The 22,274-nt window shown below is 40.5% G+C and overlaps 1 long non-coding RNA gene across 1 annotated transcript; it reads right to left on the bottom strand.

Annotated features, from left to right (window-relative positions):
- Positions 1 to 621: 621 nt before the first annotated feature.
- Positions 622 to 22,274, bottom strand: LOC121857838. The gene is made up of 3 exons (XR_006087279.1): positions 22,196 to 22,274; positions 13,854 to 13,974; positions 622 to 724 (listed from the first exon to the last, which is right to left on the bottom strand). It is a non-coding gene; the product is annotated as an uncharacterized LOC121857838 (long non-coding RNA).

Genomic DNA, 22,274 nt, shown 5'->3' with positions numbered 1-22,274 from the left:
CTAATCACCAGCTTGTTGTTCACAACAGGTCTTACTATCACCAACATTGTTCACAACAGGTGGCCACTGTAATCCACCACCTACACTCCAGTGGGTTTTTCCCCAACCAAGCATTATAAAGTTGAATGTGTGTATGATGCAACCACGACTGTATATATGTACTATCGCATACATATAATAAGACTTAAAAATAGGGTTCAGATCTTAAACACTCTGAGAATCATATTACCTTAATGTTATACTGAATGAAGTTCACAGAGGGACTTTCTGTATTTTTTCCGTTTTGAGTCGATAACATCTTTTAGGAAAATGATTAAATAACACTGACAGAAGGAGAATGTTTGTATTTACTGTATTCTTGGCACAAAATGGCTTGCCAGACTAGAAAAATAACTTGGAGCCAGTGTGACAGAACAGTACAGTACAGTGTTATGACCTCTATCAGCAACAGTCCATGAAGGAGTCACAACTTCAAACTTTTTGTTGGCTCTGTCTAATCCTCCTCCTTCTCTTCTGTACAATCCTTACCTCAATAATAATAAGAAACCAAACATAATTTTCCTCTTCATTATATCCAGTCAAAACAACTTACAACCAAGGGAAAAATTATGTAACTCACTATATCAGAAATTATGTTGGTTTCTGAAGACTTCTCACAATGTTCTCAAACTCTGCCACTTGTTCCTTCTGACCAGTTTCCTAATGCTGCTTCAACACACTTCACCTGCCAAGACCAAACACCTTTATACAGGTAAAGCCGAGATGTGATATTTCACTACAAGCGATGATGTAAATTAACACCATCTCCTTATATACGATTAAAACAAATCACTTTAATGACATCCATCAAACCTACCGATAGCCATTGGTCAGATTTGTTTTAATGTGATACTCTGGGTTATTTACAGCAATACCCGATTTACACGGTCAATTGAACCCGCAAAAGCGGCGATGTAAATGGAGTAACAGAACATATGGGATTAATTGAAGAAATAGAGACTGGGCCGACTCCCAAACTCCACATTTTCCTTCACAATACCTATGTTGTAGTAAAAATAACATCTTAATTCTATGATGGTATGCACACACAATTAATATTTAAGAAATACAGTCGCCAGGTTAATGTCCATTCAAATAATGGACTCAACTCCCATGCCCCCCCTCTTCCCACGCTGGCTCCTCCCTCTCTGAGAAATGTTTGGGAGAAAACACTAGATTTCAAGGTATAGTAATAAATAATACCTCAAACTAAAGTTAGGATAATATAATTGACATTGCTGGCTTCCTTGCAAGACCAGGAATATTTTGAATATACACCTCATATATTTTGCACAAAAGATAACATATTTGCTCTGGTAAACAAAATTCTTACATTAGGTCTAAAATTTGTATGTCTAATGCAAAATCTATGATGTTTTATATTCAAAATGATCATCATATTAATAGAAATTCAGCAATGTAAATTATATTCACAACGGAAATAATTTGTGATTTTATAGGCTAAATAAAAAATTATACTTCACCAGCGTATGTGTAGGCGCGCAGCGCGTAAAAGTAAGAATTCGGTTCTGGCAAGGTACGCGTAAATGTAAGCATAACAGACACTGCATCTCTACCTTCACTTGTCAGCCTACCCAAGCACGCCATAGCCAACCTTCCCACTACAGCCCTGTGTTTGGTTCTTTGTCGATCACCAGCGCCATCACATGGCTCCACGAATATTGGCCAGCATGTACATTGTACTAATCATCGATTGTTATTTTTACTTATACTGTACAGTGAAAGGACAGCACCAACCTTTAGATTGACCTGTTTTATGGTGACTGTGAAGTGATATTTTCTTTGTTTATGTGATGGTAAAGTGTGTCGCCTCTGTTTCGTGAACATGTGTACTGTCTTGAGCTGGCGATATCACTGTGGTTACGTTGTCATCCCTGTTTTTCTTACAGTTAACTAAACACCACAGGTTAATACTATACATTACAGTAATATTTTGGCACATTAAATGGAACTTCGAAGTGATGCAGTGCAAATATACAGTGGAGTACAGTACATTACACTACAGGTTAAAACTGCACTTACAGTAATATTTTGTTAAGTTTTGTGACTACCTGTAGTACCTGTATAGTTAGTGAGAATGGCAAGTAAGTGTGTTGCTGAGACCCTGCATCGATGAAGCCAAACACCCGAACTGTGTCTCTGGGTGAAGTTTAACTTTGTGCAGTGGCATGAGATGGGTGAAGGGCGTGCTCTATTGCTGGAGCACTTGGCCTGGCCCAGACTACCATGACTTCTATCATCAAAAATGCACTGGCCTCTTATGGAAAAGGATGCCATCAAGAACGGCCAAAAGATAAAGAAGACTGCACCAGGCTTCAGGCAGCCAAGTCCTACTTTGCTGCTGGCAGGAATGCTGAGGGGGACCAAGTTGACTCCATGCTGGTGTACCATTCTGAGAACCTTAGAGCTCTTAAGGTGTCATTTATTAAGGACATCTCCCAGTCATCTGGCACTCAATGAAGGCCTGGACAACAATAGTGTTGTGCCAGAGTTATAGTTGGCTACCTCTCAGGCACCTCAAGAATGCGCCGAGAAGCACAACAACGTAACAAGCTTATCCCGATCCTTGACAATGGCCATTGCACCAGGGTGATGTTTCTGGCCTCCAGCCGATGGATCAGGGTGTCATCTACTTGAGGAGGTTGATGAAGCACCAACACAACATCAACAAGTCATGGAAGGTCACACAAAGCTGCATGAAATACAGTGTGCGAAGTGCTTTCCGCGACTTTAATTGGCTTCACTGATGTTGTAGCTGTACACTGTGACATTACAGCATCTCCCAGGAAGCCAGCTTTCAGGAAGGTGGATGAACAATGTGGCTGAGGTCTTGGAGAGCCACTCTAAGAGCTCAGCACAGAGGACCTGCTGCTCCTGGAACAGCAACAGATTGGAGGGTTAGCAGGTGAGGGGGAAACACCCTGCACCCGTGGCTGACTCTGAAGGTGTTGAACACAGCCATGAACCACGTTGCTGAGTGGCCCCAACATCAACAGATCGTCTGTGAGGCAGTGGTGGAAAGGGCATGCTCTGCTACAAGGAGCTCTACCTTCAGGGCGCCCAGATTTCTGCCACCTCTCCAGTCTCACCCAGGAACTTCACCTTCTATAAAGCCAAGACAAAGCCCCTTCTAGGACTCCACTTCCCACTCTGCCTCCAGCCTCTCCGGACTCCCAGAGGTTGTGTGGGAGTCAGAGTCTCATCTCCCTCCATCTACAAAAGTCCCCATAGCCTCCAAAGGGGACATATGATCAATATCACACATACACACACACTACATCCTTGACCAGCGGAGGTCAAGACCTACCAAGCGCTGGAAGCGGCCCCTATAACCAATGTTAGGCCCATTCCTCTCAAGTCCCTCTCCCGACTCATCTTCACCACGGGATATCTACATAATCAAAGTGACAATTTCGTTTTAGGGAAAAGTGGGATCAGTGTTGAACAGTGATGAACAGTGTTTAGGCCAGTGAATTCAGCACCAGAGAGTAACAGTGAGCCGTGACCCACCAGTGAGATAAGTACCCCAGAGACTGACCACCATCTTCTGACCAGGAGGTGCTAGTCAATCCACCCTGAGAACAACAGAGGACTGGCTTCACACTGACTATGAGATAAACACAACACCATCCAGCAGAATGAGGTACTGTGACACCACCCCACACCACCTGGTGTTCCCATGACCACGTGAGGTCCTTCCTATCATCACCGAGGATGACCACTTCACCACATGAACACCACACCACCCGGTGTTCCCGACCAGCCTAGGCCGGACCATCAACTGCAAACTAAAATAATTTTATGTTCAATTCATATTCCTTTTTCTTTCAGTAATGAAAGCTTTTTGTTAAACGACCCACCTACCTATGTCTTTGTATGTAATAAGTCTTTTTGTCCTGTATATTTTCAGACAGGACTTCCAGAACTTTTCAATAAACCATTAATTAAAATTATTTATTATTATTACATTCATACATACATACATACAGTACATACATACATACATACAGTACATACATACATACATACAGTACACACATACAGTAATATCTTCCTCAAACCGGAACTCTCCGATAGCCAGAATTGAAATTTTCTCGGAAAATAGTTCCCAAAGCGAGATTTCTGGAAAATTCCGGGATAAGGGAGTTTTCGGGTTCGAGATGATGCAATGGACAATCTCTGGACTACTGAAAATTTTCGTTACCGGAAAATTCCGGGAATAAAGGATTTTTTCTGGCTTTCAGAATTAGTCTAGTTACCGAATCTCTCATTCCCAGTAGTGCTCTGCACCAATTGTTCAACTAGAGGAAATATACAGGCATCCCAGCGTTCACGGAACCCGGGTTCGCGAATTTAGCTCTTCTGAATTTGTAAATTATGACCAATAATTTCGTGATACGACACGTAAATCGCTATTATGGAAATTAGAGTAAATTTTAACAATCTAAAAAAATCACTATATAAAATTATAATTTTTTGTTAAAAATTATAATTTGTTTCAGTATGAATTTCTTGGTGTTTGCTGCGCCAAAGTCACTCCATTGTTTACATCCACTGTGCTCGCATGTTTCTGGCCCAGCAGTTGGGTTTAACTTTTACAAACATACAGTAAGTACAGTACAGTGCATTACCCTTATTCAAGGTGACTGGAAAGAGGCCATCAAGTGGAAGTGACGCAGTAGTGCAAAGCACAAAAGGTATTACATTGGATATTAAACGTTTTAAGAAGGTACAGTATATCATAAATTATTTAATGTACTGTATTGTATGTGTTTATAAATGTTTATTTTCATTCATAAAAGTGCTCGAATTACTTTTTTTGGACGAAAAAATTCCTAAGGAACGCATCTCCAGTTTTATAATGGAAGTCAATGGGAAAAATAGGTTTCAGTTCGAATTTCACGATACGGTCAATTTTCCAGGGCGCAACCCTTCCGTAACATAGGATGCCTGTATATACAGTCTCTCCTCACTTCACGGCAACCCGACATCTGACGGCCATGGTCGTAAAATATATTTTCCACATTAATATTTTCAAGTCCTGGCGTTAGTGATCACGTTGGTACGACAAAATTTTCATTTGTAATTCCCTTTAAAATGGCTGGAAGCGTAAAAGTGAGAGATTCTGGTGCGAGATGAAAGAGCACCCATTTTAAATTTCTGTGAATTATTTTCGCTTTTTCAATTACGACCAAATTGACTTATGACCCTGGTCGGGATGGAACCCCTGTCATAAGTCGAGGAGAGAGACTGTATATATATAATTTACAGGGAATAGCCCACCCAGGCACATGTCATCGACCTACAACGGGCCCCAAGCAAAAAATACGAAAAAAAAATAATGAAAAGGAAAGGTTATTAATCTACACCACCGAAGATGCAGGAAAACCAGCTCTATGAGTGAGACAGATTGTATGAGATGGAAAACAATTGGTGCAGAACACTTCTAGGGATGAAGATTTCTACTAACCAGAAGACCTTTTTCAAACTGGAAAAATTCCTTGTCAAATTGAAAGGTTCTGAGTGTATAAACTAGAAGTCTTGCACGGGTAGACACTAGCCTCCCCTCGAGAATGTTTCTGGGTGCTAGAGATGTTTTCCTTGAGCCCTAAACTACCAGAACTGTAAATGCAGTTCTAATGAGTTAGAAACCCATTTTTTACTATAATAATACAGAATAGTTAATCTCAAAAGTTTGGTTAAATAAAAACACATTTAAAAAAATAAAATTTATATGATATGAGCATAAATGAAGCTGTGTGTTACAGCAAAGACTGGTATTTCCCACTCTTGGGCTGTGAGGGATTAGTGGTCTCATATTACTGACCTTCTGATGGAATGTCAGGTCATCCTTTCTTAGGTGGGGAGATGAGGGTCTTATGACCTAAAGATGTCTTGAATAAAACACTAAAAGCAAGTATTTTTAGGAAGATTGCATAAATGAGAGAGTTGTCCTCTACTACTATTTTTACATAACATTATAAAATATGAAGTGAGAAAGAAAGGTGTGGGTGATTGAGAGATGGTGAAATAAGTGTTACAAGCTGCTCCTCAACAGTTGATATTTAATCGCTACCATGCAACCACACACACACGAAAATTTGTCATACAATAAGACCCCATCCCCTGCTTGCTTCTAATTCCCCAGGGGAGGTGTTGTTAAGGCAAGCTGCTTGCTCAATCCCCAGCTGTCCGGGCCACCTAGCCTGGTGAGCAGGAAGAAACTTACAAGTCTTCTCCCTGCCAGTACACAGCCTCCCTCACCATCAAGACTCCCTCTGCCTCGGCAACACCACGGTAACTGGGTGCTCTCAGGCAACACACGGTAACTGGGTGCCTCCTCGTGGCAACACACGGTAACTGGGCTCGTGGGCTCAGGCTAGATCAGCAGGGGATCTCGAGCAGTGGACCCTAGAGGATGGCGCATAGGCTCACTGGTAGACATGTGTGGACAATCCCCAAGCCACAACCACTCGCTCCCGCTCCTTGCGGATTAACCTGCAGGTATATGGCTACAGGAGGTAAACCACAAACAAAATTATCTGCGGAGCCCCTGCATCGAGCAAACATGCAGAGACCCAACAAGACCCAATGGCCGGAATAAAGGCGGAAGAGGTGACCACCACGGAAACCCAACGAACTCCACGGCGGTACAGGCAACCCTGATGGACAGGCTACCCAGGCGAAAACCCAGCAAACTGGGCTATCAGCAGTCATTGCATCCTTCTCTTCATCAAGTGGCAAAATTACAAATCCACTGGATCAGAAAGGAAGAACCAAGATGTGTGGTTGCAGCCTGCGTTCCTGCCTCACCCACATAAATCAACTCACGCACACAGCTATCACCCAGTTCACCACCATATTTCATCACTCAAAACCCTTATACTCCAAAAGTCCTATGGCGACGGACGAGTGGCGATGAGGACAGGCAGAGATGACTATCGGAGTCTCTAGTCACAACTCTGCACATGGGCGGCAGAGATAAGATGGTCTAAGCACTGGGATCTACTGTAGGCAGCAGTGCAATCCGGTCCTGAACAGCCCTTACCAGGAGCCACTCTGCTCACCCACACGGAGGGGGGCTAGAAAAGGTGCCCTAAATATAGCCTGCCTAAAACCCAACCTGACTGGCAATCAAACCCAGTAAGGTCATCCTCATGGTCGAAAACACAATCAAAATCACAGATCCAACAAAAACAAACCATACAACCTCTCACTGTCGCTGCATGGAATGTCAGGACCCTTCTGGATACTGCAACACATCATCCTGAAAGAAGAACTGCCCTGGTAAAAAGTGCGGCTAGGTATAACATCGACATAGCAGCCATCAGTGAGTCCTGCCCCAGATGAGGGCCAACTCACAGAAGGGGTCTAGCTACACCTTCTTCTGGAAGGGTAAGCTTGTTGCGAGAGAAACCGCATTTATGGAGTTGGCTTTGCCATCCGTCAATGCATCCCTACAGGCTAACTGATTATGCTTGGAGATCAACGCCTCATGACGCCGCGAGTCCCACTGAATCACTACATCATGCCTTCTTCATCAGTGCATGTACCCAACACTGATGCAGAGGATGACATCAAGGAGGCCTTTTATGCCGACCTTGACAGAAGTGCTAACCTCAATCCCCAAGAAGACAAGGTTGTGCTCCTGGTCACTTCAATGTCAGAGTTGACAGAGATGCTAACATTTGGCAGGGAACCATAGAGAAATGGACTAGCCACTGTAATCCCAATGGCCTACTCCTTCTCAGCAAGTGTGCTGCCCATAACCTCACTATCACCAATGCCTTATTTAGCAGGCGGCATTGAAATTAAGGGATCGGAAACACCCACGATCCAAACATTAGCATCATCATTGTCAGAGAAAGAGACCGACAGATATCCTCATCACCTGCGCATGCGTGGCTCAGACCACTGTGACACTGATCATTGACTTGTCAGATCCAAGCCCTCACTTCACGTTGCCCAAACGGCGAAGGCAGCAAGCCTCCAGAAGAGGTTATAATACTAAGCATCTGGAGGATCCAGGGTAGTAATATGTCAGAGACAGCTCTGAACATGGGCTTATAAACAACCCAACAGCAAACAACGTAAATCCAGTGCCGAATGGGATACTTTTTAATACTGTTTTAACAAAGACCTGCAGAGACCCTCGGCCAGACCAAAAGAATACACCAGGACTGGTTTGAAGAAAATGACCTGGCAATCAAAGTACACATCGATGATAAACGTGATGCTTTTACTGACTGGCAAAACAACCTTCAGTCTCGATCGCTGATACCTTCCGCAAGAAGAAATGGCAAGCCCAGCGGAACAACTGGTTTAAAAATAAGCTGTGAAGCACAAAAATCACAGATCAGCACAAGATGTGAAAATTTTCATTCTAGTAAAACATTTTATGGGCCATTGTGATGCAACTCCACAATGGCATGAACAGCAGTTCCTGTAACGGCACCCAGTCAGAGTTCTTCCACATTCAAACAGGGGTTAAACAAGGGTGTGTACTGGCACCAACTCGCCTTTATCTTCTTGGCTGCCTTCCTACTGGTACCAGTGCCAATTTAGCCAGTGGGGTGAACATCGAGTACTGGGTAAAGGGTCTTTTCAACATAAGATGACTCCAGACAATAAAAAAGGTGTCGCAGCTTCCATTACTGAGCTTCAGTATGCAGGCGACCTCACCCTTGTTGCTCACACTGAACACGACCTACAGGAGATCACCTATGCAGGTGAGTATGCACACTTCTGTCTTGAGGTGAATGTAGGTAAGACTCAGATTCTCTTTCAACAGTACTACCTCTCTAATGTTGACTCCTTCGGTATCTCGGCTCCCACCTGTCCACCACCGCAAACATCGATGAGAGATTCATGATCCGGATCAGATGTGCATCTCAAGCTCGGGAGGACTGTCGTGTCTTCAGCTGTAGGGGCTGAAATTATCCTAAAGCTGCATGTATATCGAGCAGTGGTCCTGCCCCCAACTATATGGCAATGAAACATGGGTCACATACAGGGCACCTCAAGGCATGAAAACTTTCACCAATGTAGTCTATCTTCCATCCTCCGAGTTCACTGGGAGAACAAATGCCAGTATTCTTGCTGACACCAACTGTAGGAGCATCGAGGCTACCATTATCCATGAAAAACTATGTTGGGCTGGCCATGTTACCGCATGGACAGTATTCTGCCAAAGCAGCTACTTTACAGTCACAACAAATAGTAGCGTAATGCGGCGGGCAATTGAAAAGATATAAAGATAGTCTTAAGAAAAACCTGAGGTGCCAAATAGCCCTCACCTGGGAGTCAATTACTCCATACCATAATGCTTGGAGAAGCACCACACACAAGAAAGTGTCAATACTTTCAAGTAAGCCCGACTTCAAACCGATGCAGACAAGCGTAAAGCGTCGGAGGACGCTGCCACTGCCCCTCCCAGTAGATGTAGCCCCTCACATGGGCAACATCTGTGAACAACTCTGCCAGTCCGTGTCGGCCTCTTTAGTCACCTCAAACTCACCAATGAAGGCGACATCCTTAATAACTCATATCATTGATCATAGCTGGATGATCGTCATACTCGATTCAGTGACAGCAAAGTAGTATAGTAGTAGTAGTAGTAGTAGTAGTAGTAGTAGTAGTAGTAGTAGTAGTAGTAGTAGTAGTAGTAGTGTGTGTGTGTGTGTGTGTGTGTGTGTGTGTGTGTGTGTGTGTTCTAACATTATCCATTCACTTTATATATACTATTATAAACACTGTGTGTGTGTGTGTGTGTGTGTGTGTGTGTGTGTGTGTGTTCACCTATAACATTATCCCTTCACTTTATATACTATTATAAACGTGTGTGTGTATAATATACAGTGGTCCTCGGTTAACGAGCACAATCCGTTCTAGAAGGTTGTTCGTTAACCAAACTAGATTAACGAAACCATTGTTTCAATGGGTTTTGGGGTAATTAGTTCCAGCTCAACGAAAATTGCTAAATTCAACAAAAAGGTGAAAAGTACACTTACTTTTGAGGTGTGTATGTAAAACTCCTGGATGATGGTGATGTGGGAATTAGAATGGGGGTGGAAAGAAGGCATTGGGGTGGAAGAGAATCCCCATGGTGCCATTTCACCCATAAAATTTTAGTTCTCAACAACCACCCACCCCACACACCCTCCAACAACCACCCACCCCACACCCTCCAACAACCACCCACCCACACACACCCTCCAACAACCACCCACACACACACACCATCCAACAACCACCCACACACCCCTCCAATAACCACCCACACACACCCTCCAACAACCACCCACACACCCTCCAATAACCACCCACACACCCTACAACAACCACCCACACACACACACCCTCCAACAACCACCCACACACACCCCAACAACCACACACACACACACACACCCCCAACACACCCACACACACACACCCTCCAACAACCACCCACACACACCCCAACACCACACACACACACACACACTCTTCCTCTTCAGCCTTCATAGGTAAGAACGAATGTAGTCAGCGCTGCCTGCTGGCACGGCCATGGTCTCTTGACCATGGAGACAGCTGCCAGCCTGGTCTGTCGGGCTCTCCCCTTCCCATCCCTCCTCCCCCCATCTGGATTTATCAACATCCTCCCACCAACAGTACAGTGCAAAGACTGATGATCAACCCACAAGTGATAAACAAAAGTGACAATTTCAACTCAAAAGAGAGAAACAACTGTTAGAGTTGACCTGACGCTGACCTGACACCCAGGGTCCGCCATACTCTCACCAACACTGGATGAGAAGCCAAGAAACACTCCAAACTACACCAGGAAAGAAATGAGGACGCCCTACTCCACCCAGGTGAGGAACCATGAATTCCTAACTACATCACATGAGGAACAAGAACCATTTCCAACATCCTGTGAGCTGGAGGACCTTCCCGGACCACATGGTACATCTGCAACTGTAGTGAGGTAGCAGCTTAACAGCCAAATACAATGGCCATCAAGGCAGTGGGAAGGACTTTGTTGGCGCTGACATCAGGTCATAATAATGTCTACAGATCAGCTCCCACAGTACCAGATCTAAGTTAATCTATATGTTGACTTTATGTTCTTTTGTTTTGTAACTTATCATCTCTGTTCATTGTATATTTTCAGCCTTCAGGCTGCCATGTTATCTTAATAAACCGTTAATTATCATTACGGTGGTCCCTCAGTTAACGAGTTACCTCCCATAAGATTCTTAACTTCAAACGAGCAATCCCTCGACAACGTGTTTCTTACGAGCCAACCTCAACATGTTTTCGCTTGCATTTGGCGGTCCACCAGCTGTAGTATTAGTCCACCAATATGTAATTGTTCTAGGACTTATATCCCTACCATTTTAGTCAATATCAAGTTTATACTATTCAATGATTTTAAAAAATCATTTTAGCAATTGCTGAAACATAATTGAAGTAAGAAACTAGTTTATGCTCCCATCCAGCCTCCAACACACCAAACAGGAATCAGTCTTTGTGTCTTTTCAGTGGAGTAACATCTTGCTTGAGACTCAACAAACTTTTTTCTGTGTTTGCAAGCAAATTATTGGTAATTTTAAATTTATTTTGATATTGACAATATATAATGCAGTGCAGTGTTGATTTAAAAAAAATAATCTTGAATTACACCAAGCAACGGAGTCAAAGACACGGCGACTTCCACGGTTTACTCGCGGCTGTGTATATAAGCTCTGTCTCTCCATTGAGATTCATTCTCCTCTCTTCTGAACACGCAACACCTCCTCCTCCCCCCCCCCCCGCCTGCCTGGCGTCCTCGCCCCCAAGGAGCATGGCGGCCCACCAGCTGTCCTTCTCTGAGCGCCCTCACCAAACCAGTCTCTTATTCTGCCTGTTTCTGAACACGCAACACATCCTCCAAGCAAGCTCCGCTGTCCCATTCTCATTCAACCTGGAGGCCAGCAACAGGCAACATCTTCAACAAGTCCTGCACATCTACCTCCTTCTTCAACACGCTACTCACCGAACGCAGTCCACTGAGCAGCCTCACCACACGGCATCTCCAGCACCAGACTGTCTACCATATAACTTATATTATATAAGAAAACCACCACCTTAGAGTTTCCATCCATCCTGAGTGCTAGACAACATAATATCACAAAACCCCACATCAATTATTTTCAACTTCTACGACCTGGATGTCGGTCCCAACCCCATCGTAAGTCGATATAATATATATATATATATATATATATATATATATATATATATATATATATATATATATATATATATATATATATATATATATATATATATATATATATATATATATATATAAAAAAAAATATATATATATATATATATATATATATATATACAACATATCTAGAAATTGTAATGATTTTCTGTACATGTAATGTATTTCATGGGTCAAAGGGAGGCCAGAACATAACTCCCGTAATTTATTTATTTGTTATGGGGAAAATTGATCCGTTTAACGATTCTTCGTATAGCGTCGCGTTTTCAATAACCCTGACGTTAAGCGAGAGCTTACTGTATTTTTTTGATTTCATATGAAAATACAGACCATATGTTAGGTTAGGTTAGCTTAGGGTATGATGAGTTATAAGGTTAGCTTAATATATATCAGTAAAGGAGGGGTGTAGTAACTCAAAAGTAGTGATTTCTGATAGGAATAAAGGTCTAAATCATTCATAATACATCACAAACTATAAAAAAAAAACATAGTCTGCATGTCTAAGTACTGGAATGACCAAAACTATCGCTCATATATCCATCCTACAGGTAGTTCTGCTATAACGCGATAATTGTGTTCTTGTAAAATATCGTGTTATAGAAAATCGCATAATAGAAATAACAGGGCTTATGGAGAAAATAGGGTTAGGTGCAGATTACTCGAAATCAAAAAAATTTAGTAGTTAGCCTAACACAAAGGATAGCACAGTCTAAATAAATGTTACATTCATATCTAATAATGAAATGTAACACTTTACCTTGAAAAAATATGAATGTAACTTGATGGGGAGAGAAGGGTGATTTTGAGGTTGATAAAATCGAGCCTTCTTCAAGTGTTATATCCTTTCATTTATCATCACCGGAATTCTATCACCAGAACGCTTGAGATATTTTCTTTACCATATTCACAGTTAATACCACAAAATTGGAGAAATAGTAAGAAAAAATCGCTGTATGGCAAACAAGCGTTCCAAGATACAAATATCGTTCCTAATTCATAAATCGCGTTAGAGCAAATTCGCGTTATCAAAACACGCGAGGCAGAACTCACTGTACCTATGTTTGAAGCTGCTCTTCACGGCACATTCCTTCACTTACGAAATATCCATGACTTAGACCATAAAAAAACGCCCTTAAACCTTACCTGGGGTATAAAGAGGTCATCCTTTGTACTGCCTCTGACTACAGCGGTGAGTTTGAGAGAGAACGTCGTCTGCTGGGAAACTGGTGAAGTCATTGCAAATGTCGTCCCTGTTTCTAGAGATATAAACTTATCTCGACTATTATAGCAGGACTTTAAACTTTTATTACAAAATATATATACCGGACACTCTATGAACGTGGCAGAGTGTATTTCTTGTGTTTTCCCAGAACCGTCAACTCGTCCATTCTCCCTTCCATAATATTGGCGAGTTACAAGGTTTTACACAATCTAATCTCACAGATGTTCCTCCTCCTCTATGAGGGCACTGTTAAAACTATAAAATGTTGTGAGAAGTATCAGTAATAACTGGAAGAAAGTAAATTAAGGAAATTACTGCTTCACTGATGATGCAGGAGCCTCGGCCTTGTATACTGGTGGAGGGCAGATCTATCTGTATTAGTGAGCGGAGGAGTGGCAGTGTGTCCTCCACTGCCCAGTTCACACAAAGCCATCACCTGTACACATAAGCAACTGTTACAACATTTGGCAGTAAAAAGAAACATGTAGTGTTCAGGCAGCTTTGTTGTTGTCTCCTCAGAGGGGACCTTCTCAAGGATTGTTTACGCCAACCTACAAAAACTAGAAGAAAGAAGTCACTCCCTCTTAACACTCTTGGGGTTTTCATATGCAAATTTGCGTATGATCTAAATTATCACTTTAGGGTTTCATACGAAAATTGAGAATGAACTAAAAAAATTACAATAAAATAATTCTCTGTGTATGAATGCTAGATATGCAAGATGCACATTTGGCAATGTCGGTGTGACGGCACCAATGTAGACTGCCTCCAAGGTTAAGCGAGTGACCATACTACGCCCTTTGTGGTTCAACAGCACCGGAAGTAACTTTGACCCACATTTCCCAGTGTCCCTGGCCCTTCTAGTGCAAGTGATATTTTGCTTGGCCCTTCAATAAGCAGTCCTAGTGTGAAAGGAACTTCCTGGCATATCGTTGTGGCTAAAAGGAAAAATAGAAAGTGTTGCACATGTGGCACCTCAGCCATCGCAGCGCGACTTACTCAGTGACCGCTCATCCCCCTCAAAAGTGTGCACTACCCGTACTCTCACTAAAACTAGATTTAGTTGCCTTGTTCATGCTATGTACAGCACTGTGGGGCACAAAGGAGGAGAGGAAAGAGCGGGAAGAGGGAGGAACATCACCAAGTGCTCCAACATCTAACAACATGTAAATACAGAAATTCATTTATTTCCATGAAAAAAAAATACAGTGTTCCTTGTTAACGAGCATAATTCATTCCAGAATGTTGTCCTTAACCTAAAACCATTGTTTCAATGGGTTTTGCACTGGTTCAAGCTCACCGAAAATTACATAAAAACTAAAAATAAATGCAGTAAGTACACTTACTTTGAGGTGTGCATGTGAAGGCTCCTGGTTGATGATGATGATGGGAATTAGAATAGGGGTGGAGGAGAAGGAGAAGAAGGCAGTGGAATTGGAAGAGAAGCCCCCATGCTGCCATTTCACCCATAAAATTTTAGTTCACTTGGTGTAATTCAAAGATTATTTTTCTTTAAATCAACACTCTGCGCTATATATTATCAATATATAAATATATTTCAAAATGACCAATAATTTGACTGGAAACACAGAAAAAAGCATTTATGTTGAAGAGTCTCTGAACTGGTAAACAAACTGGCCTAAGCTTGGTGTGTTGGCGGCTGTTTGGCTAGAAAAAAACTAGTTTCCTGTACTTCAATTATGTTCAATAATTGTTAAAATGACTAAAAATTTAATATAAAACTTTAAAATTATTGAATAGTACAGTACTCCTCTTTATCGGCGGAAGTTCGTTCTATAAACAACCGTCGTCGCTTCAATCTCACCGTGATGAATCTAACGTAAGTGAAACCGCCGATAAAAAAATCACCGATAAAGAGAGTACTGTACAACCTTCTTGATATTTACTAAAATAGTGAAATTTAATCCATAAAACCTTACTGTATTGGCGGACTAATACTACAACAGTGCACAATAAATGCAGAAGCGAAAACATGTTGGGAAAAATTCGTAAGGAATTTGTTAACCGAGGGTTTGGTCTTTAACTGAAGTGAAGAATCTTATGGAAGGTAACTCGTTAACCGAAATTTCGTTAACCGAGGAGCTCGTTAACGGTGATCACTGTAATAATAATATTCTTATGCATTATAGTTAAAAAATAATTTGCAATTATTATTTCATATGAATTTCAAAAATAATAAATATTTATAAACACACATTATGTATAATTTATGTACAAAAATATAGAAACTTTGAGTGAGGAATATTTGTCATTGGGCTCAAATTGCAAATATGCAATACAATTTGTGTTATACTAGCACTTACGTATATATTTAATCATTTTAACTTTGATAACCATGAAAATTATTTGTTGATAATCATATGTACAATGCCAATGAAACAAATCCGACCATTTTATCTCCAATAGTAAGCTTGCTTACTCAATATGTACAATTATCTTTTGCATTCAGAGGGAAAAATTAATATTTATGCTTGGCCTGGGCGCAATCATCCGGAACACAATTTACACCAGTACTACCTTGTGAAACATAATTTTTCTGGCATTACCTAACTGTGCTAAACTTGTACTCTTTGTAATGGAATAAAGTTCATAGTGCAATCATGAAATAACCAAGGAATAAGGTGATGTGAACTGGCCCTTTAATCGTTGATTCTACGATTATTTAATAGAACTAGAACATGTAAAAGTTCAATGGATCTTCTGTAGTGAAATCCAAAATGTTCCTTTGTTGCATTTATTATAAAAAGTTTCTATGTACACTTTCAAAAAGGATTATCACCGTAATTTAATCACTGTAGCTATGAGTGTTAAATGTGGATGGAGGTTATGTATAGCTTTGGTAAGTACGCCCTGTTGATATGAGAGTGAGTAAGGACCCATCGAGGGAGAACAGAATATATCAACACCACTCCCCTCGAGGAAAGGCGGAACCATCCGATGGGTCTCAATAACATCTTCCTCTAGTCAGAGATTATCAAACTACTGCCATAATAGGTGCCGAAGAGCGGTCACTTAATCTTTGACAGCACTAAGTGAAGTGACTTTGTGCTTATCATGCTCCTGAACATGAGCCTCATAGCTGATGAAAGTTACAGGGGATGATGGGTATCTAAGTCTAATGTAACCCCATTTATAAAAATACTTCTGCACTGACCAGGGACTCGATACCTTCTAAGCTCCATGAGAATAAACTAATCATGAGAAAACCCGATGCATACCATCCATGTTCCCATGCATGGTGTGTAAACATAAACTGAGAAGTTGACACCTGGGGTTGAACAGCCTACTGGCTAAACTGAAATACGTATGGGAAAGTATGTACAATGGCAAAACTGGAAGATTCTGACTTACAAACAATATCAACACAGTAGTGATCATTAACGGTATAAATCCGCAATAACATGGCAGAAATAAATCTTGCTACATTTAAGCGCACCTTCTTAGCAATATACAAACTTTTGATACTATAATCGCGCTGGATGAATGAGTGTGTAGTGCTTGAGACTCTTGACCAGAAAGCGTTCACCTGCAGGAGACAATGGTACCAATTTAATGAGGTTCTCCACGGTATGGCTGAAGATTTACAGTCTGTGATAATACAAAACTATAATTTTTGTAGTTTGAAAAGATGTGTTTATGACATCATTAACATTAATAACATTATTAACCTGACATATTTGCGGATTGAACGTACTTGTATTATAAAACTATCATATTTGTAGTTTGAAAATTATTAACATTACTAACCTGACATATTTGCGGTTTAAACATTATTAACAGTATTATCTTCTGGAAATAAAAAAAATCCGCATTTTTCTCGTCTAAGGCTTGAAAAATTATTTAGATACAAACCCTCCAAAATAACCTTGTCCATCCATTTACAGGAAATTGATATTAATTATTATTAAAAGTATCAATAGATGAACAGGTGAAAAATGAATACTGGAAATTATATTACATCACTGTATATTAAACAGATAGTAAAAATTAGACTACACAATCACAATTACTGGTAATGTATTACATCAGTATACAGTATATTAAAATAAGACACCTAAAAAATAAAAATAATTACAGTCTCACGGCTAAGTGTGATAATGTTGTAAAAACATACAATTTGAAGTTCCTCGGTTTACCAATTACCTTCATAAGAATCTTCCAATTCGGTCAGCGAACAAAAATTAAATATGAAATCATTTCAACATGTTTTGGCTTGCTCACCAGCTGGAATATTAGTCTGCCAATACAGTAATCAGTTTCTAGGGCTTAAATTCGTTCCCATTTGAGTAAATATCAAAAAGGTTGTACTATTCAATAGATTTTTATATTAAATTTTTAGTCATTTTAACAATTACTTAACATAATTGAAGTGCAAGAAACTAGCTTTTGTCGTAAACAGCCACTTGACTCATCTAGCAAGGCGTCAGTTTGTATCTATGGTCAGTGGGGGTAATATCTTGCTTGTGGCTCTCTTGAACATAAACTATTTTTTACGTTTTTACATTACAATTATTGGTCATTCTGAAATTTATTTAAAGCATTGACAATATACAGTCAACCCTCACTTCTTGCAGTTAATTCAACCACAGGTACACGAAATGAAAGCCTAAAGTGAACAACATAACATATGGGATTAATTGAAATAGAGGCAGACCATTTAAACTGCACTTTTAACGACACACAACTATGTTGCAGTAAAATATTATCTTAACTTATGATGGTATGCACACACAATTAATAATTAAGAGAAATATCAATAATATTAGGTTTTTACACTTACATTAGTAGAAAGATGGCTGGGCACGGGGATGGAGCGGTTGGTTCTAAACAGGGCAGATTATTGGCCCTCACCTGTATCACTTGTATCAATTGTATCACTATCCACCACAGAGGCTTGGGGCCTCTTTGTCAAACAACCCTCAGTCCATATAAGTCCATATCCTCTTAATTATCACTACCACTGACTTGGGCCGGCTGTGATGGGTGGCTGAGTGAAGAACCGGTAATGTTTTGATGACTGGGCGACCTTATGCTTCATGTCGCCGCTTAACAACATGGCGGATAGGCGGGAGATAGCTGGGAAGTTTGGATCCAAAAATGTCGCGGCTCACCAGCCGCTCTCCAGCGTAAAGGGTACGCGCGGCGAATGTGAGCATTCCTGTTTGACGGGGTACGCGTAGCGTGAAAGCGCGGAATGTGGGACAGCGTGGCGAGGTTGACTGTATAAGTGCAATGCAGTGTTGATTTAAAAAAATAATCTTGAACTACACCGTGCTTATAATGGGTGAAATGGCGGCATGAAGCATGGGGTGATTTCTCTTACACCCCACTTCCTTCTCTTCTCCTCCACTCTTCCTAATTCATCATCATCAACCAGGAGCCTTCTCATACACACCTCAAAGTAAGTGTACTTTGCATTTATTTTCAGTTTGTATGTAATTTTGATGACTGGACAGTACAAAATCCCATTGAAACAATGGTTTCGATTGAACGACCTTCTGGAATGAATTGTCTAGTTGTGAGGGACCACTGTATATGTGCTTATAAATATAGTGTATGTCTGTAAAATACCTATTCCTTGTAGGCTTGACATGGAGAATCCTTTCTGGAAAATAAAAAAAATTCTTGAATGTGTCACTTGCAGGAGACACAGCTGATACACAAAGGTCCCGGTGACTGGGTCAATGTCCACAAAAATCCTGAGCAAGCAAACTGCTGCTCCCTGCCAGTGAACTCAAGAAGTCTGGGGTTCACTGGGTACACCAGTGCATCCACCATGCCATACTTCAGAATGATGACACCAATCTCTACAACCTTGTGGTCGGAGATGCACTTGTCTTCACTAAGTGGGGTGCTGGTAACTGGGGGAACTCATGCCATACGAGAGAATTTTGCTTACAGGATGTTGGTTGATGAGTAGTCACAACAACTGTAACAGTGAACAATTCATTTGCAGAACTAATGTTCACTTCAGCTTTCAGGAGTGTTGCCATAATACAGCAACTGTCAATAACTTTAGTAATTGTTACAGAATTTGTAATTTTTTTTTGTACCTCTTCTTGGATGACAAAATGAAGATCACTCAACATATAACTTCTCACGATGGTATATATCCATGGGCACTTAGAAAAAATAAACTTCAGGAACAAACAATTGTCACACATAACAATTATGTGATTGTTATATTATATATATGTTCATATATGGGTCAGTAGATCAGCTGCCTATAACTTCTTCATTTCTTGGTAGTAACAAATGCTTCTTAGTGACCATGTAACAGATACACAGTAATGGAGAGAACATAATATCTCTACCTTTACTAACTGTGTATCTGTTGAGGTCTACCATGAATACAACAGTTACATAAACTTGTAAATACATAACAACCTTCCTGCCGTCACCACTTAAACAGCCACTCAGAAGATAGTTACCTTATATTTTAGACATACTAAAATATAGATAAAAGATTGATAAGCAAACACTGGTTCATGTTATTGGTCAGGTTGCCTTTCGCCACACCCTATGAACTTTATATTTTTTTGTTACATAACAGTATGAGTAACAGGAGAACAGATTATCTCAACTGTTATCAACTCCAGTGTGACGAATAACTTCTGTTATGAGAATTGTCAAGGTTGCTTGGAGTACACTTGACTCACTGGAAACTAAAGACTGTAGACTGGTCACCCTTGTAACACTAATTTCTAGTATAAAGGTGTAACTAAAACTTCAAACTATCACAGGAACAGGGAAAATAAATATATTCTCTACCTTTGGTGATTTTGTGTCTGTTGATGTGAAAAGAGTAAGGACCCGTCGAGGGAGAACGGAATATATCCGACGTCCTCCCTCGAGGGAAGACGGAACCATCCATGATGGCTCTAAATAACGCCTTCCTCTAGTCAGGGTTATCAAACTACTGCCCGCAATAGGTACGAGGAGCGGTCATAATGCTTTAGCTCAACATACAGTTATGGACTTCCCGTGGGCACACCTTATCACGTGCTCTGAACATGAGCCTCATAGCCTAGTGAAAGGTTTTTTTTTTTTTTTATGGATTAGCCCACCGGGCACAGTCAACGACCACAACGGAGCCTGGGGGCAAAAAAAAAAGAACGGAAAAAATTGAAAATATAGAAAAAGGATTTTACATCTACACCAAAGATGCCAGAAAACCAGCTTTAAAATGGAATGATTGTGCATACGGAAACATCAGTTTGGCTGTGTGAGGAAGAGAAGAGGTACTATAACGGGTTATTCTCGTGTGACCATCCACAGAAGAAGTGGTGGCACCATGGCAAGACGTAGCGAACCACGGCCTTGCCGGGTGTACACAGGATAAATCCACTGAACATTGCCCGTTAAAGTTGTAAAGAGAGAGAGTGAAGCAACATTGCGGCAAAGAGAAAGGGAGAGAGATTGCCATAAGGAAGGAGAGTTAATAACCAAATGCCTTTGATTCACCCTATCTAATAGTTGGACGAAGAGCCACCCCAGATATGAGAGCAGTACTCCAAGTTAGGAGACTTAATGAATCCCTTATATACTTGGAGCAACTGCTCAGGAGTAGAAAATAGCACTGACATCGTACAGCATTCCCAACTTTCGGGAGGCAGCTTTAGTTACAGGGGGTGATAGAGTATATAAGTCTAATGTAATTAACCCATTTATAAAAATACTTCTGCCTATAAGACAGGGGCTAATAGAGATGTATAAACATTTTAATTAAGTGTAAACAAAAATTTTGTGTTCTACTCACATGTATGTATAGAAATAATTATTTTATTATGATTAATTATATAAAATTGTTTGTGAATATTTATTTCAATGCTAATGCAACAAACCCCACCTTTTTATCTCAAATAGAAGTTTGTTACGACTCAGCACGTATAATTATCTTGGTGGTGCAGTCAAGAGCAGTGAGGTCAGTGACCAATCGGATCTCGAGCATCCAGCTGGAGAGCATCTCCATAAACCCAAGAGCATTAATATACCTGGACTGACAGCACACATACATGAGAAATAAGTGTGAGAGACAAACTTACCACGATATGATAATTGTTGTATAGTTCAAAGGCAGAAGTCTTTTAGTAATTATTACAGAAGGTAAGATATTGATCAAATTCAACTGTGGAATTTTATAAAAAGATGATGATGATGAAATTATATGATTAGTATCGTTAAGTAACAGTCACAGACCATTATGGTATAAACAAAAAGTGCTGTACAAGTTAAATAATAACTTAATGGATAAAAAAGCATAGAAAGTAGGCTATAAAGTTTCATGGAGGGCCACTGAGAAATACGTCTTTGATCACATGTGCGTTGGTCTAAGTATTAACATTACAAGAGCTGCTGTGGATAAGATTTTTCAGTATGACAATAATAATAATAATAATCAAGAAATTGTTGGAACCAAATGTACATACATCATCTTCTGTTATACATAAGCTCAGGAAGAACAAATAAAAAGTATGCCAAACCTAACCTAACTTAACACATCATCTTCTTGTCTTACATTCTACCCCTCTACAATGATTAAGGGAATATTTATTTTCTACTCATAACCAAACCCTCATTACAATAAGATCCATCGAAATAATGGTAACTTGTCAGGGTCATCTGGGACAACTTACCTTGATAGAGCGAACAGCAATGTGAGTAACAGAGTTTGCTGAACAGCATTTCCAGGGCAATGTGGGGATGGTTTTGTTT

Source organism: Homarus americanus, unplaced genomic scaffold (assembly GCF_018991925.1).
Source record: "Homarus americanus isolate GMGI-L3 unplaced genomic scaffold, GMGI_Hamer_2.0 scaffold42382, whole genome shotgun sequence".
NCBI lineage: Eukaryota > Metazoa > Arthropoda > Malacostraca > Decapoda > Nephropidae > Homarus > Homarus americanus.
The sequence above is the reverse complement of the archived record's forward strand: the minus strand, read 5'-3'. Positions and strand labels throughout refer to the sequence as shown.